The sequence below is a fragment of the Ovis aries genome, chromosome 17 (genome assembly GCF_016772045.2).
Source record: "Ovis aries strain OAR_USU_Benz2616 breed Rambouillet chromosome 17, ARS-UI_Ramb_v3.0, whole genome shotgun sequence".
Lineage (NCBI taxonomy): Eukaryota > Metazoa > Chordata > Mammalia > Artiodactyla > Bovidae > Ovis > Ovis aries.
Window position 1 is genome coordinate 35887549 of NC_056070.1, and position 11703 is coordinate 35899251.

The window sequence follows — 11703 nt, forward strand, 5'->3', positions numbered from 1 at the left end:
TATGACCTCTACTCTGCCTACTGTAAATTAAATGTCTTTGGCTTATTTGGCTTATACCCACAGTCAGATAAATGTTCCTACCAGATAATGGTCTCTGGGCACTGAATTTCTTCCTTTAGAGAGTTTCTCATACTCAAACATTCCATTTTCCATGCACCTTCCCCCCTGCTGGTTTTCACAGTTTAGCATTTTTGACATTGTCCTTAAGTTAATAGCAGCAGGCAGTAATGTCATAATTAATAGAGTCAAAACTTTACTGCGGGTTCCAAAACAAGGAGATTTGACATGAAAATGAGGATAAAGAAATGCCTTGGTGGGATTTTTCTGTTAATCATTGCACTCTCTTATATTTTTCTAAGCGCAAGGATCCATTTAGCTCATGTCACCTCTTTTAAATAATTACAACTTCAGTTATTCTGATTGAAAAAAATTTCCATGCTGAGTACATGAGACAGAAAATTACAAGCAAGCTGTGCTTCTATAATATATTGCTAATGCAGTCATTTAAAAAAAAAACTGTGCTAATATGGAGATCTTTTAAGTTCGGTTAATACACTTATTCATGCAATGCCTATTAAGGAGCTGTTATAGGCATTCCCTACTAAGGGCAGGGATTCAAATGTGAGGAAGTCTCTACCTCAGGGCATTCACAGTCTAGTGGGGGAGACCAAAAAGTAAACGGGGATGCTCCCTGTGGAAAATACTGTAAGAGGAGCATGCATAATGTGTTGGTGGGCCAGAGAGAACCCTAACTTTTTCTGGGTGTATGTGGTGTTGTGATAGGATAAGAGAATATGGGAAAGAAGGCTCTGAAGAGGAAGCTGCTTTTGCATTGAATGTTGATGGCTGGGTGAAAAATAATTGGAAGAACAAAGGGGAAGGGCAAATGGAAAGGTGTGGCTGGGTTGCGGCTTATTTGAAGAACTGCAAGATAGAGAGTCAAGCTGGACTGTAAAGTGCAACCGAAGAAGTGCCAAGAGAGAAAAACTGATTGTAAAGGAGTCTGCTGAGCTTCAGTTCTACCCTTTATTCAGAGATTGGGAAGGCATTCTGGGGATTTAAGCCTTAAGAGTGACTTGAACACATTTTAATTTTAGGAAGAAAACCTTGATGTGGAACATGGATGTATTGGCTGGTGCAGTACCCTGGCTAGAGGCAGTGAGTGCCTAAAGAAAGCAGGGGTGATGGAGTGGAAAAAAAAGAGCGTACTTGAGAAATGTGCAGGGCATAAGACTTTCTGGTTCCATAACCAGCAGAGGAGAGGACATTGCGAGGGGAGGTGAGGGTCTAAGTTGATTGAGTTTGCTCTTTTTTCTCTGCACACTGGCATTATTGCTCCTTGTTACAATTGCTGCTTGCTGTGTCCCGCCAATAATTCTCTCCACAAAAGTGACAGAGTAGAAGTGGTGTCTCATTTGAATGTACTGATTATAGTCTTATCTTCTGACATTTGACCTTTGATGTAGAAGATGAGCTATTTTAAAATATCTGGGGGAGAATCGTGTTTGCCTTCAAATTTTAAAATAACTAGAATTGATACAACTCTGCAGTTTACAAAGCAGTTTCCCATTTGTCATATCACTTAAGACTCATGTCAGTGCTCTGCTGGGTAAAAGCAAGGGCTATGACCATTCCCATATCGCCAACAGGCAACTGTGAGTGAGGGAGGTTAAGTGACTTGCCCAAATCCACATAGCTTCTGAGGAGCTGACCCAGGAATTCCATAATATCTTTCTCCTTAACCTGATAGTACCCCACATTAGCTGAGTCTTTTGGTTTTTAATTTGGAATCTCACGTACTATTTTCATTTGAATACTTTTTAATCCAACTTGATTATAATTCTCCTAAGGCTAGGAATTAGGTATTAGACTTCTTCCTTCCACACATACTAAGCAGATAATAGTGATTTCTTTTAAAACTAAAAAAGATCTAGGAATGAGGCAACATTTAAAGGCATTACTTAATTATTTATACGAAAGGAAAGGAGTGTGGGTCAAAGAGTGCATATCAATCAATACTCGAGAGCTGATGAGGATCCCAGAAAGGTAGTACAAGTTGCTAGTTAAAAACATGGGCTTTTTGTCATGCAGATCTATGCTCTCTAGTCAGCGTCAGTATTTATGACCAAGTTATTTAACATTTCTAGGCCTTGATTTCTTCTTCTCAAAGACAGAAAGTGATTAAAACCATACGGAATTGTTTCAAGAGAGTATGAGTGATCTCTCAGTCCAAAGTCTGGTACATAGTAAATCTCTCACTGATAATCAATAGTATGTTAGTAACCCAGATGTCAACTCAAGCCACCATCCCATTTCCTCCCCAGAATTTCTGTGCCAACCTTGGACTGTGTTTGTGACTCTGAGTTCTTACTCTGCAGAGCTCTCAGTCTCATTGAAATCTTATCTCCATTTCTTCAATTCACAGTACCTTCAATTCACAGTACCTTAGAGATGAAACTTAGGCTATTTTCCCTTGAATTCCAACCACACCCTCTCCCTTAAGAAATCAATGCATTTTTATGTACAGCAAATTATTACTAATGATTCCAAGGAATGGCAAGAAGGTTACACCACAGATTTCTAAGACAGACAAATTAGAGTACGCTAGGCTTTCTTTCTTGTTTCACTGACTCTAGCTTCCTACCAGGTTGCCCAGCTGTGTCTCTGCCTCCCTCTGTGGCTGCCACAAACAACCGGAAGCAACAACAACAACCCTGGTTCTTCCTACAGTTGATGGGATGAGAGTGAACTCTGCAGCTCACCCTACCTCCAGCTCAGTACCAAGCCCCTCATGAATGGCCAGACTATGAATGACAGGTCCCTGATCCAGGTCTCATTCTCCTCTCCCATCCTCCAGAGTTTCCTCCCATCCTCCATTCTCCTCTCCCATCCTCCCTCCTATGTGGGGAGATAGGATCCACACAGAGATTTTTAGAGATTGGGTTCTCCACTGAAATGAATTACGTTACCTCTTCCTTATAAGAGAGAAAAGGCCACAGTCAGTTTTAGTTTCAGATACAGAGGTTTTTCTCTTAATATTAATAACATTATTATTGTACATTCTGGTGATGGATGCAACCTGCTTAATAAGAGATTAAAAGATGGCAGAGAACAGATTGGGCTTTTTAAAGATACCTCTTCATTTGATTAAGACCTTCACTCCCATCAGGACTTGCCATCTGCACTGACTATAACATTGCACAACTCCTCAGGTGATAACTTAAAAAGGAGTTGGGTTTGCATGAGATGCAAGAAACTCCCTGCAAAGCAATGCAATAATTTTGATTCAAATAAACCACCTCTTAAATAGCTAATTTTTCTTCAGTCTTTGCAATAACAAGGTGTCTTAGAATTACATAGTATCTATAAATTACTGCAATGTTTTCAAGTTACTTCTATTTGAAATAAAGGATGTCTTGTTATTTTGGGATAAGGAACTAATGTGTTTGTCTTTGTGCCAATGAAAATGAAGCAGTCTCAAATTCATGCAGGTCTAGAGACCTGATTCTTAAAAGGGTGAATTCCCGAACTCACAATAAATAAAAAGTTCAGTTAGAAATCTATCTGAAGTATGCCTTTCATTCCATAAGAACTCTTTTTGGAATTTTTCCAGTAACTCAGCTCATTCAGTATCTTGTGACTGGAAGATTTTAATACAAGCTGTTTAAAAGAAACTGTTACTTTCCAATACATGAAGCCAACTCCCTAACTAAACTATTTTTCTGACAAGCAGACAGAAATGTTGATATGAACCCAACCAATTTATATGACTACATCTGAGCTTTTTAATTGCCACTTTGATAGAACATAACAGATAGTTCCACTCAACAATCTTGCTTTGTTAGCTCTAATCAGTCATCATTTTGATTTGGTAATATACATAATGTCTCTGGTTTCAATTTCATTCCTCTTTCAATTTACACTTGAAGATTAAACATGTGTGAATTCACAAATCTCTTCCATTTAGAAAGAGAATGAGTTTTTGGAATGATTAGACATAAGATTAAAATCTTAACTCTCAAACTTAACTGGTATATTAAGAAAAAATATTAACTTCAAAATAAATTAATGTTGATTCAGAATTCTTTATTTTGATTTCTGAAAAACATTTTTCTTTCCCTGCAATACTTGCTATTAATCGACTAAAATTTCAACACAAATTTGTTGTACAACTTAGGCAACTTGGTTTTGCCTGCCTAGAATCTTTTCCCTCATCTTCTCAGACAAAGCCCACATCCTCCTTTAGAAACTACCCTTCCACACTCAGTCTAGGTGACTGAGGTCAGTGAACTCCTGCCAAAGAGAGTATATAGGAGAGTTGCCCAATCAGAGCATTGTATCTTCCAAGGATGGGCGGAGCCTAGAGATGGCGAAGGAACCTTAATTATGTGAGCGTGGATCCAGCTGGGCCAGATTTCAGTCCAACTGGTAGCCCCTGATCAAGTCACCTTGATTTAGGTGTCCTATTACTTACAATAGACAAAGTCTTCACTGTAACAAATAGCCTCAGATTGTATTTGGCAACAGCTCAAGAATCTCATGGACAGAGGAGCCTGGTAGGCTGCAGTCCATGGGGTCGCGAAGAGTCGGACACGACTGAGCGACTTCACTTTCACTTTTCACTTCCATGCTTTGGAGAAGGAAATGGCAACCCACTCCAGTGTTCTTGCCTGGAGAAATCCCAGGGACGGCGGAGCCTGGTGGGCTGCCGTCTATGGGGTCGCACAGAGTCGGACACCACTGAAGCGACTTAGCAGCAGCAGCAGCAGCAGCAAGAAAGATGGCCTAGGTTTCCCATGTGACGCAGTGGTAAAGAATCCGCCGGAAAGTGCAGGAGACACCGGTTCAATCCCTAACTCGGAAAGATATCCTGAAGTAGGAAATGGCAACTTGTTCTAGGACTCTTGCCTAGAAAATTCCATGGACAGAGGACACTGGTGGGATAAAGTCCATGAAGTCACAAAGAATTAGACTCAAATGAGCAACTGACTGCACGCGCATGCACACACACACACACACACACACACACACACACGCACGAGAAAGATGTCCCTTTAGTTTACCTTTATTTTGCCAATAAGTAAAATTTGAGGCTAGATATAAGTCGCTTATAGAAGTAATTTCAAAGGTGACATAAAAAAGCACATTCAAGGATTTATTGTTTCTGCTTCTGGAATGGTGGGCAGCTTTTACTCACATGTTGCCCTCAGGAAATCTTATGCATAAATAAAAGTTTCTATTACCAAAACTGTTTCTGAAACCTGGGTTTGCATTTCATTTTTTTTGTGTGTGACTTTGCTTGCTGTTTCTAAACTTTCTATGAATTGCTTCACCATCTCAGGAGAGAGAGAAAGAGAAACTGGACAGTATGAAACGGGTCTCTTTAGTGGGAAAGCAATGCTTTCAAGAAACCTTCTCCTTGCTGCACCACAATTTACATTTCTACTTTCTCTGTTCTTTATATCTAAGAATTTACTTTCATGTAAGAATTTCTTTGATTACTAAGACATACCAATTGAGCTGCTATTATGACTCAAATGACTTAATATAAAAATGTGTATTATTTTATATAGCAAGAAGCCTAAGTGGAAATGGCTTCATGGCTAGTTAATTCAACAGCCAATTGGTGGCTTCCTTTTTCTCATTTTGCCATCTTCAGTGGCAAAGTGTTCCTCATTCAGCAAGATGGCTATGGCAATGTGGGGCATAATTGCACAGATGGTAAAGTCTAGGGAAATGGAGGAGAAGGCAATGGCAACCTACTCTGGTACTGTTGCCTGGCAAATCCCATGGACGGAGGAGCCTGGAAGACTGCAGTCTATGGGGTTGCTAGGAGTCGGACACGACTGAGTGACTTCACTTTCACTTTTCACTTTCATGCACTGGAGAAGGAAATGGCAACCCACTCCAGTGTTCTTGCCTGGAGAATCCCAGGGACAGGGGAGCCTGGTGGGCTGCTGTCTATGGGGTCGCACAGTGTCGGACATGACTGAAACAACCTAGCAGCAGCAGCAGGGAAAGGGGAGCTGTTTCTTCTCCTGTGTCTCTTTTCATCAAAAATGAAATCAGATCTCATTGGCTGGAAGTGTCTCATAAGTCATGCCTAAACCAATTTCTCACAAAGGAAATGGAGATATACTATTGACTTACTCCACTCTCCTGAATTTGAGGATGGGACAAGCTACCTAAAAGGATGGCCATGTGAATGCAAAGGAATATCTGAGAAGGCAACTGGGAAGTAAGCAAAGAGTTCCACCCTCGATCAGCATCATGAATGTACATCCTTGACAACAGCATAGAGCCAGCCCTAGAAGGATCCTGAAAGTGAAATCGCTCAGTCGTGTAGGACTCTTTGTGACCCCAAAGACTGTAGCCTACCAGGCTCCTCTGTTCATGGGATTTCCCAGGCAACAGTACTGGAGTGGATTGCCATTTCCTTCTCCAGGGGATCTTCCCAACCCAGGGCTCAAACCCAGGTTTCCTGCATTCTAGACAGATGCTTTATCGTCTGAGCCGCCAGGGAAGTCCTATCTTAGTTTAATGCTCTGCTGTTATGAAATTCTTAATGCATTTTGAACACAGGGCTCTGAAAATTATGTAGCATCTGTGGCAAATTAAATAACTATGCTAGTGGCTCTGAAAATTATGAGTGTCTTCTTCATATTTTTCTTTTCCTTCTCTCCTTGAGGGAATGTGAAATAAAACTTCTCTGTGGAGAGGTGTAACAAAAAGAAGATGGGAGTCAGCAGCTACGAATGTAAGGAGAAAGCTCTCAGCAGAGATGTGAGCCATCAGAAAGAGTAAAGAAGGGCCAGGGGCTTCCATGGTGGCTCAGTGGTAAAGAATCTGCCTGCCAATGCAGGAGACTCGGGTTCAATCCCTGACCCAGGAAGGTCTCACATGCCTCAGAGAAACTAAGCCTGTGTGCCACACTGCTGAGCCTATGCTCTAGGATCCAGGAGCTGCAACTACTGAGCCCGCATGCTGCTGAAGCCTGTGCACCTAGAGCTGGTGCTCCGTAGGAGAAGCCACCACAATGAGAAGCCTGGGCACTGGGCAACTAGAGAGTAGCCTTGGCTCGCTGAGAAGAAGACCATGCAGCAATGAAGACCCAGCACAGCCAAAAATAAATAAGTGAAAAATTTATATATATAGGGACAGAAGATGAAAAGTAGAAAACAAGGGAAAGACAAGAAAGAAATACACCCTGGGGATGTACCAGAACAGGTCAACACAGCTCATTCTCAGGGGGCTTATTACCAAGGAAGGGTGTCTTCTGCAGGATTTGGTCAAGGCAAGTGCTGTGATTAACTTTATAGCTTTTTAATGATCTTCATATTTGTTTACAGTTATTTTTGTTTATTTTAAATTGCCTTGTTAACGCTTGCTTTCTTTTACATGCTGTTCCCCCCCCCCTTTTTTTTTTCCTTACTGTCTCTCATATCTTTTGTTAGAGGGCTGCTTCCCTCACATCAGTTATAGGCTCCTCTTTTCAAGAGCAGTTTCTGCTGTTAGGTAAAGGGGGGCCTACCTCACCTACATGTGCAAAGGCCTGGTGGGAATGTGGGACTTGAGCAGAACCCTAATAAAACCCTAAGTTAAGTTAAGTCACATCAGTCGTGTCCGACTCTGTGTGACCCCATAGACGGAAGCCCACCAGGCTCCTCTGCCCTTGGAATTCTCCAGGCAAGAACACTGGAGTGGGTTGCCATTTCCTTCTCCAATAAGATCTAATAAAAGACCTAACACAGGAATGCAGCACATGTATCCATGCAGCTGTTTGTGTGGTTGACCCCCACTCTCAGCCCCACTTTTGGAAGCGGGCCATGGTGTAAGCCTGGCCTATATGTAAAGTCCAGTCCCCTGGACTCAGAGGTTATTTCAGGAATGGACACTTTATTTCACCATTGCATTAAACAAAATGTAGCTCCAGGATATCTGCTGGAACAATCAGGAAAGAGCTGTCCCTTGTTTGCTGGAGTTCATGGACTGACAGGATGTAAGTTTACAGCTGCTGGTGACCACTTTTTCAAATGACTTGGTTAGAAACTGGGAGTGAAGTTATTAGCATAGAGATAAGCAGCACTAAGAAGTGGAGGGAGGCACATTCCTAATGACAGTATTTGAGCATTTCGGTTCAGATGAACTCTCACCAAGACTTTCAGTTAGGAGGACCAACAAATACTCTTTTTGGTTTAAATCAGTTTGGCTTAATCCAGTCCTTTTTAATCTAAAGAGATCTGACTGACATATATTGCTAGGTATATACTTGGCTAATGTAACTTGTAAGTATTTTCAGCCATTTTTAAGGAACAGATGTGTTTTGAAGGAAATTTCATTTGCTACCTTTCCAACTGTTTAATATCTACTTAGAAAAATAAGGGACAGTAAGTGTGACCTGCCTTTGCACACCTACCCTCTGACTGGCCAGGTCCAATCAGGCCCGGTGGATTCAGCCAATCAGCACTGAGCAGGATTTGAGTTTCACTTTTCTAGCACTCTGGCAGAGCAACAAGGCCTTCCACTTGTCAAATCCAGTGAAACCTTTTCAGAATTTAATCATACTAGATTTCTCTGGACCTTCTGATATTGTTAACAATCCTTCCTTCCTAAAACATTCTTCTCCTTTGGCACTTTCCCCCCTTAGGCCTCTAAGACACACCTTTTTTGCTTATCTTTCTTTTTTTTTTACCCCAGCCATTCTTTCCTTTTCATACTCCTCTTCTCATTTCACTGATCTTCAGGAGTCAGCTTATCCATTTCCATGGCTTTGACCTACAACCTACATGCCAGTGATGTTCAAACCTTTATCTCTGTCCTGAATTCTAGTCCTTTGTATCCAATGCCTATACTGAAAAACTCTATCTAGGTATTCATGGAGAGCTCCAGGATGTTAAAGACAGAACTCATCCCCTTTACTCCTTAATTTCACTCCACTTCCTACGTAGCCAAGGTACCCTTCATCCTGCATTCCCTGTTTTAGTAAAGGCACCACAATTTATCATGAGTCCAAAACAGGAAACTGAGTCTCACTAAAATCCATGTTCGATCAACTCAACCCCCAAATAACTCTCCATCTCTTCTCCCACACTTGTTGTTTCTGTTTAGTCACTAAGTCGTGTCTGACTCTTTGCAACCCCATGGGCTGCAGTCCACCAGGCTCCTCTGTCCATGGGATTTCCCAGGCAAGAATTCTAGAGGAGTTTAACATTTTCTCCTCCAGGGGATCTTCCTGACCCAGGGATTGAACTTGTGTCCCCTGTATTAGCATGCTGATTCTTTACCACTGCACCACCTGGGAACACATTAGGCTTTCACTTTTCTTGCCATAAGTACTATAATTACTCTGCAGTGGGATTCTATGTCTCTAGTCACTTGTCCTTCTAATTCTTCACCTGCTGGCTCTCAGTGTTATCTTAATAAAACAAAATTTTTATCACATTATTTCTTCCTGCAGGCCACTTGATGATACTTTATCACCCACAAGAAAAAAAAATTTAATAGGAAAGTTCTGCATCATCTTTCTGCCATTTCTTCTTAAAAATCTTCTCACTTAGACACAGTTAGTCATAGAGATTATTTTTCTCTAGTTCTCTCCCTTTACTCAAGACTTTAAGACTACATACCCTAAAAGAAATTAATTTGTGTTTGATATCCCAATATTGCCACTTCATTCCCTTCTGTAGATTACTGCATGCTTTCCTTTGTACATCACTATATGTTGTGGCATGAGGGATAAAAAGATATCCCACAGATTACCTCTAGTATGACCCTATATTACAACAGTGCTGGTCAGGCAATGGTTAGCATGTAACTTATTTCATACAAGTAATAAAATATAACTATCTTCAGAATTTGGCCCTTCCTACCTATAGAACTTCATCTCCTTTTACTCCTCCCCTTCTCTCTATGCTTTTTTTAAAAAAAATTCACCTGTTTGCTTGTTTTTTAAGATTTATTTATTTATTTATTGTCGGCTTTGGTGGGTCTTCATTGCTGCGCACAGACTTTCATTGTGATTGGGGGAGGGAGTGGGGCGGGCTACTCTTCCTTGCAGTGCACAGGCTTCTGATTGCAGTGGCTTCTCCTGTTGCAGAACATACGCTGTAGGCACATGGGCTTCAGTAGCTGCAGCTCCTGGGGCTCAGGGATTGTGACTCATGGCCTCCAGAGCACTGGCTCAGTAACTTGTGGCACTCAGAGCTTAGTTCCTCTGTGGCATGTGGGAATTTCCCAGACCAGGGATCAAATCCGTGACCTCTGCGCTAGCAGGCATATTCTCAATCACTAGACCACTAGGGAAGCCCCCACCTGTTGTTTTTTTTTTTTTAATGTAAAGACCCTTTAGTATAATTGATTGTGATTTAATTTACAAAAATCTAATACATTCATAACTTTGGGGGGAATATTTGCATAAAGTTGAATATACTACACAAATGTGTATTATTTTTTAGATATTTCTTTGCAGAGGACTATATGTTCTGCAAGCAGAAAGAACATAAAAGTTGTGTGTTTAAAATTAGCCCACTATCAGTCAGTTCAGTTGCTCAGTCGTGTCCAACTCTGCAACCCCATGGACTGTGGCACGCCAGGCTTCCCTGTCCATCATCAACTCCTCAAACTCATGTCCATCGAGTTGGTGATGCCATCCAACCATCTCATCCTCTGTTGTCTGCTTCTCCTCCTGCCTTCAATCTTTCCCAGCATCAGGGTCTTTCCCAGTGAGTCAGTTTTTAGCATCAGGTGGCCAAAATATTGGAGTTTCAACTTCAGCATCAGTCCTTCCAATGAATATTCAGGATTGATCTCCTTTAGGATGGACTGATTGGGTCTCCTTGCAGTCTGAGAGACTCTCAAGAGTCTTCTCCAACACCACAGTTCAAAAGCATCAATTCTTCATCACTCAGCTTTCTTCATAGTCCAACTCTCACATCTGTACATGACTACTGTAAAAACCGTATCTTCGATTAGATGGACCTTTGTTGGCAAAGTAATGTCTCTGCTTTTTAATATGCTGTCTAGGTTGTTCATAACTTTTCTTCCAAGGAGCAAGTGTCTTTTAATTTCATGGCTGCAGTCACTATCTGCAGCGATTTTGGAGCCCCCCCAAACAAAGTCTGTCACTGTTTCTGTTGTTCCCCCATCCATTTGCCATGAAGTGATGGGACTGGATGCCATGATCTTAGTTTTCTGAATGTTGAGTTATAAGCCAACTTTTTCACTCTCCTCTTTCACTTTCATCAAGAGGCTCTTTAGATAGCCCACTATACTAACTAAACAAACAAACAAAAAAAATTAGAGCCAATAAAGTTGCCCAGTGGAAAGCAACTAAAGAGAGCTTGAGGACTCCGTGAAGAATGGGATTTCCTGGGCTCTCTTTGCAGAGGAAATCTTTGCCTGTTCTCCCCATGGATAGTGGAACAGAGACATCTGTGTCCAAGTCAGAGAGGGAGGAGCATTTCTTGAGACAAGCCCAATATCACATCTAAAATGATCCACATCCTTTTGAGACTCTGAATGAGGAGAAGACAGAGATGATAGGGAAGTTTTCACCCGTTGAACTATAATCCAAGTGGCGTCTCCACCCACAGAGAGGCACTCACACAATCAGACATATTTACAGTTCATTCCATTCCATTCACTGGCATAGAATAGCATGCATAATGCAGTGGTTTTTTTAACAAAAGTTTCTCATGTAAGAAA